The sequence below is a fragment of the Callorhinus ursinus genome, unplaced genomic scaffold (genome assembly GCF_003265705.2).
Source record: "Callorhinus ursinus isolate GAN/ISIS: 27379988/994484 unplaced genomic scaffold, GSC_fseal_2.0 scaffold5, whole genome shotgun sequence".
Taxonomy (NCBI): domain Eukaryota; kingdom Metazoa; phylum Chordata; class Mammalia; order Carnivora; family Otariidae; genus Callorhinus; species Callorhinus ursinus.
The window spans coordinates 17,851,578-17,858,375 of NW_027397067.1; the positions used below are offsets into that span (position 1 = coordinate 17,851,578).

The 6,798-nt window shown below is 43.9% G+C and overlaps 1 long non-coding RNA gene across 1 annotated transcript in view; it reads right to left on the minus strand.

Annotated features, from left to right (window-relative positions):
- The window catches only part of LOC112823124 (uncharacterized), a 35,888-nt gene extending 32,197 nt beyond the window's left edge, over window positions 1-3,691 (minus strand). Inside the window, exon 1 of the long non-coding RNA XR_012378226.1 lies at window positions 3,564-3,691. This is a non-coding gene — a long non-coding RNA (uncharacterized lncRNA). The remainder of the gene's footprint in view (window positions 1-3,563) is intronic.
- Window positions 3,692-6,798: the final 3,107 nt, after the last annotated feature.

Genomic DNA, 6,798 nt, shown 5'->3' on the forward strand with positions numbered 1-6,798 from the left:
CGCACGACTGGCCAAGACCAGAAGCCAGCAGTAAAGGCTACCAAACCCATCCCTGCTTATCTTGTTACTGGCCATATTATTACCTCCTTTTTAAAAAAGGAAAATTTGGGACAAATTCTAATCCAGACAGGATGCTAGAATAAGAGGTATCATAGAGACTGTAACCTGGACCTGTGGTTTTACTCTAATAAGTGAAAGAAAAGTTAACATTTCCTTTAAATTAGAAAAAAAAGAGAAAAACAAAAAGCAAGCCAAGATTTACCTAAGCAGCTGCTAATAATTAATAATTGAGGTTAATAATAATGGAATTTAACCTGTATTTACTTATTTTAGATTATTATGTATCTCTTTCTTTCTAAGAATAAATTCATGGGGCACCTGGGTGGCTCAGTCAGGTTAAGTGTCTGACTCTTGAATTCGGCTCAGGTCACGATCTCAGGGTCGGTAGATCAAGCCTCGAGTCAGGCTCTGTGCTGGGAATGGAGCCTGCTTAAGATTCTTTCTCTTTCCCTCCCTTCTCTCTCTCGCCCCTCCCCACCCCTGCTCACTTGCGCAAGCGCGCTCTCTCTCTCTCAAAAAAAAAAGAATAAATTCATAATAGTTTGTTTTACAAAGGAGAGATACATTTTCAAGGAAAATGTTAAGAGAATGGATTGTAGGGTGCTCTATGATTTCTCAGTTATTCACAAACCAATCAAACCTAAGCAGGGCAACACCTACTGGCAACAATCCAAATTGCAATAACTACACCAAAACCAGCCTGGCAATTTAAAAGCTAGTAAGTGATCACAAATACTGACTCCCCTCAGGCCAAAATTTACCCTGTTTGTATTCCACACCTGCTTCTGCACAGAACACTCATGATCACACATTCCCTTTCTCCCAACTCCGCCTTCTAGGCTTCCCTGGCCTGTCTCCCCTGGGTTCTCCTCATCTCCTTACATTCTCTTCCCCAGTTTCCTGGCTAGTTTCTCCTCCTGCCCCCACGCTGTAACTGTAGGTGTCGCCCCCAAATCAGGCCTCAGCCCTTTGTTCCTTCTGCTTTACAATTACCCTCTTGGAGCATTACCTACAATCCATGTAACTGAAGGTCCATCTCCTTTCTTGATACCCACCCAAACTCCAGGATCCAATTCTTACACTTTCTTCAAATCTGGCCCCAGACCTCACTATTTTCTTTCTGTGAATTCTAATAGCATTTATAAACCACACACACAATCTAAAATATATATATATATATCCTATGTTCTTCTCTACACATTTCATATATGTACATTTGCTCCTTCCCATCCAGAGTACAAGCTCTTCAAGTAAAGGTGAGGTCTTTCATGAATCATTCAACAAACATTGAGAGCCGACTATATGCAAATACTGTTTTAGATACATAAACAGACAAAACAAAGATCCCTGATTTCATGAAGCTAATATTTTAGTGGGATGGGGTGGGGAGATGAGGGGGCAAGGAGAGACAATGAACAATAAACTAATAACCAAGAAAATTGTATATAGCATATGAGTCGGTACTAAATCTCAACAGCTTTACGTGGCTTGTAATATCACATTGGACAGTATAGGCCTAATGCCTTAATTCCCTGGATTTCATTTAATTTCATCAGGAAAAATGTCAGAAACAAATCAAGCTGCCATATTAGTGTTCATTTTCTCAAATGCAAAGCAGCCCACTGCATCTACAAATACCATGATGCAGGTGGTAGAAATAAACTGGGGTTGTTGGCTTGTCTGCTTCTCTTGTTATAGAAAAAGTGAACAACAGAGTGACCACATTGGCAAAATCAGGTGCTCAGGCGGCTCCATCGGGTGGCCCAGGCTCACACCCTCAGGGTTCAGGCACCAGATGACCCCTTTTCTCACTATGAAAAAATACAAGAAAACAAGTTGTCCCACAGGCTCTGAAGGGCAATTACAAAGGAGATGTTCCAAAAATATTTGGGAGATGACATCACCGGAATCAACAACTGCTTGCCAAGGTTTTGAAGAGAACACCCCGCATTAGACTGTCCAGCTTTCATATAATTGCCATATTACTGTGTGATCAGAGGCCGAAGCGACTGTTTGCATGCAGATTTTGTGAGGCAGCTGTTTTGACAGGACAACTATTTGACAAAGCTGCATCAAAACCATCCCATCATCAAACCCAGTGTGCACCCCTGACACTTGCCCTGTCCCTGTCACCACCATTTCTGGAGGATTTTTGCTTACTCTATTGCTTTCTGATATATATTAGTCTTACAAATTACTTCTTCTTAATGAAAACTCATATATAACAGGCAACATTTGTATAAAAAAGCATAGGCAATTACATTTATATGCGCTTGTACTTGGACAGCGTATCTCTGGAAGGATATTTTTTAAAGGGGCAATGATCCATTACCTCTGGGGTGGGATGTAGGGCGCTGGGGATCAAGCACCGGGAGAACCTCACTCCTCACAAGATATCCTTTGAACTCCGAATATTTTTTTTACCATATGCGTCTTTTACTTCATCTTTAAAAACCTTTTGCTGAATTTATTTTTTAGCAGTTTTAGTTGCACTAACATAGGCAGAAAGTACAGAGAATTTTCACATACTCCCCCAACCCTTCCCACTCTATTAACACCTTGCACTGGTATGGCACCTTCCTTACAATTGATAAGCCAATATTTGTAAATTATTAAAGTCTACAGTTTACATTAGGGTTCACTCGATATTGTACATTTGGCTACTATAGGTCCAGCATCTGTTCTCACAAATGGGTACTCTCAGGTAGTCCTCCCAGCAATCTCACTTTCTAAATGAGGAAGCTCGGGCTCAGAGAGGTTCAGTAATTTGCCCAAGGTCACACAGCCCCTAAATTTGTTTGTGTCTGCCTCCATCCTAGATTGGCCCATTACCCCACAGCTGTAGTGTATCTGAAGCATTAGACAAGCCAGCATGAAATTGCTTTTCTTTAAATTTAATAGGAAAAGAAAAAATCTCTTGAAAATGTTTTCAAACGATGGCTCCATTAACATGAGCAACAATAACTCCTCTTGAAAGGGGAAATAATTTGGCCACTTGTGGTTAAAAAATATTGCCCCACCCTCAATGTCATGGCTACCAAGTCAGTGAGCTCCCTACTCCCTGTGCCCTCCCCTTGCGTCATATGAATGTACCAGGGACAGGAAAGAGGGGAAATTCCACTTGACACCGGAAGTCCTATTTCAGGAATGAGTGACTCAGATGCCACTGACAGACTCCCTGCCTAACCAATCAGCCCTGTTAAGGAGGCACATGCTTTCAGGGCATGATTAACAGGACACAGGGTTCTAGAGCCCCAAGTTTTAGCATATGGCTAAATTCTGGGCCCCAAATCTGCAGACAAAATCTTCAGAAAGCTTTCAGTGATTTAGTTTCCTTGTTGACTTCATTTCTTCAACAGCCATGAGCTGAGTCCCCACTGGCTACTGAAGACACCAAGGAGAAGGCAGGTGGGACAAACCTAGTGCTCCTTCAATAACGCAATGGGGTAAACATAGAAACAGATGAAAAGCAAAGAGATGGGGGCAGGGCGAGGAGGACTTACTAGTATTATCTGGGGCTTCTGTCTTCAGGGAGATTTCTTTTGATGTATACCACAGCTATAATAAGATGCAATCTGCTAAATGTGCCTTAAGAACAGCACAAAGCAGATATTAGGGGGATTCAAAGTGAACAAAGTGATTTGAGAAACTTAAGTTACTACACAGAATTTGAAAATTATGTGTAGATCTTTGCTTCTGGAGGTGTGGTCCACACAATCGGAGCACCAGTGTCACCCAGGAGCTTGTAAGAAATGTAGAATTATAGACTCCACCCAGACCCATTGAATCAGGATTTCTCAATCCTGATTTGATTTACTCAAATCTGCATTTGAGTAAAATCCTCTGGTGGTGTGTCTACGCAGTCAGCCTTGAGAAGCACTGGTTTAGAGCCCAAACGGCTCTAAAGCTTGCTTTAAATATGGTTTGGGTTTTGTTATTGTTTTGTTTTTTTAAGTAAACAATATGCAGGGCACCTGGGTGGCTCACTTGGTTGAGCGACTGCCTTCGGCTCAGGTCATGATCCTGGAGTCCTGGGATCGAGTCCCACGTCGGGCTCCCTGCTCAGCAGGGAGTCTGCTTCTCCCTCTGACCCTCTTCCCTCTTGTGCTCTCTATCTCTCATTCTCTCTCTCTCAAATAAATGAAAATAATAATAAAAAAAAAATCTTTAAGTAAACAATATGCAGAACTAAACTCCCTGTATTGTGAAATTAGCCTAACCACAACATAATCTTTCAAAATTCGTACTTCTCTTCCTTAAGTGCATCTTGTATTTCCCATTCTTCCTTTATTCAACCTGAGAGGGATGCAGGTGTGTGGGGCTCAAAACAGAAAAGAGAAGAAGAAAATAGATCCTCTCTGGGAGGTGGGCAGGGCTGGCACGCTCCCAGTAGATTCAGTCCTAGAAAATAAAGCCTTTGTGCTTGGAGGTGGTCTGAGGCCTTTCGCTCTCAAGTCTCTGTTTCACCTGGCCTGCTAGCTGTCCTGCTGAGCAGTCACATCAGCATCAGTGCATGTCCTTTTGTGCTGATCTCAGTTTTTACATGGATCCGGAAGCATTTGCAGAGTACCTATGAAGTGCATAACAGGGGCTAAGTGCTCTCAGGTATATAAAGGCATGGCCAATCATGTGTAGAAATAATTACAAGAATAGGTAGAAAGTAAGTCGTACCAAAAGAGAGATATAAACCAAAGAGAATGAATGTTCGGATAAGGGAGAGAAAATTCCTGGCTCAAGAAATCCAGGAAGGTTTTGGGAAGGAGGCTGCAGAACCAGCTGGGCCTTAAATGATGGTCAGGATTTGAAGAGGCAGACATGGAATTAGAGCATTTTGGAAAGAACACCTAGCCCAGAAAAGGGGTGGGGGGCGCAAAGATGAAGGGTTTCTCCCAGGAGATGAGAGAATCTGACTGAGACGTGTGAAGCAGCAAGCCGGAAAAGAAGACCTGGAATTTGGTCATAGATGGTCCCAAATGCCCAAGTGTGGTAGCAGGAAGTCACCGAAGATTTCTGAGTAGAGCAATAACATGACCATATCTGTGTCTTGGAGTTTTTATACACCAGGGCATTCTTTGCAGAGGAGGGAGTGAACGGGCGAGGGTAAGAATTTAGGGAAGTCCTACTGCTTCCTATGAGTCCCAGTTGAAGGTAGATAGATGTTATCCCCTTTCTTCATGTTCTTCCCTCTCCCCACGCCCCTGCTTCCCGCAAACCATGCAATCCATGGATGCTCAACATCTCGATGTTGACAGGGGCTGGAGTGGAGTCCAGCCCCCACGGAGACTTTCCTGAAGGCTGCGAAGAGGCATGAGCCCTGTTCCCAGGAAGATGGCCACAGAGCATAGGTGTGTTATGATAGGAAGTATGAAAGCTGCCGATTTATCAAAGTCTGGGGTGGTGATGATTATCACTGGGCATGTTCACCATCAGAAAGGAGAAGATGATCAGATAAGAAAACCCACTTGACAACAATCTCCTTTCACCTGTAATTACTTCTGGGTATGTGCTGTTCTAAGAAGAACATTTGGTGCCTTTTTCGGTGAACTTGATTCCCCTGAGCCAGCTGATTCTTCTTTCTCGTTATCACACAACTTGGGAGCTTGATAGAAAGGCAGAGCCATTTTGCCAATTCCCTCATTTAAAGGAGAAGCAGAATGACTTGTCCAACTGCGATCAGCCAAGCTGGAACAGAACCTTTTAAAAACATATAAAATATAAAAGCTGGAGGAGGGTCCCTAGCATCCCCCCCACACACTGGGAAGTGGGGGTGGGGAGGCTTCCCTGTCGTCCACGTCCACCAGGCTGTTGGGTGTCCAGGAGGGACCTCAGTGTGGGCTGCCCAGTGGGAGAGCGCCTCTTCCCCAGGTGCCAAGGTCAACAGTACCCCTGACCCCAGAAGCAGGCGACCTGCCCACAGGGTGTGGCCTGGAGGGCCCCACCCCTGGCCTGACTCCCATCTTCACTCCTCTTAAAAACAGAAATGTAATGGAATTTTAAACTGTTTAGACGGGAATGTAACGTTAAGAAAATGCAACTTATTCAGCTTGGCCCACACCAAAATACAAAGAGGTTGGTGTGAAATCACTTCCTCAATGAGAACTAAGTGAGACACGCTCAGTCACTTCCCAGCGGAGGTGAGAAAGAGTTATTCCTCTCTCTCTCTCTCTCTCTGAGTCCTTGTGAAGAACCACCACACGTCCGGTAAAGTCCCTGCTGATGAAGTGTTCAGGGCTTATCGCTGCTCAAAGACATCTTCTCCAAGTCACGGCCACAGCCCTCACCATATCAAAACATCCCCTCAGGCCTTAAATGTTTTGTGCTTTGAGTTAAACTTACAAAGGAGAAAAGAGATGGCTAGATAAACTAAGGCAAGGAACACTGGAAGTTCTCGGCAGATTTTCCTTGGACTTGGGCTTTGTCTAATCACCTGTGCTAAAACACAAGGCATTGGAGCCAGACCTTCCATTTCCAGAATAGTGTCAGTCAATCTGAGGGCAGAGCCTTGCTTTGGCTCTTGATTTATAGAAACAAGGCAAGATTCCCAGCCTCAAAACAACCTCGTGTTAGAAAACACTGAAGCCAGAAAGACTGGGCTTCCTGAGAGTAAGACAAAGACCAGACAACTGTGTCACCCAAGCAGCCAGCTTTATGAGGGAGGATGAGGGCTGGGCAGTAAGAAAGTAGTCTTCTGCCTGATACTTACGTCAGCTGTGTCTAATTGAATAGAATGCATTCCAC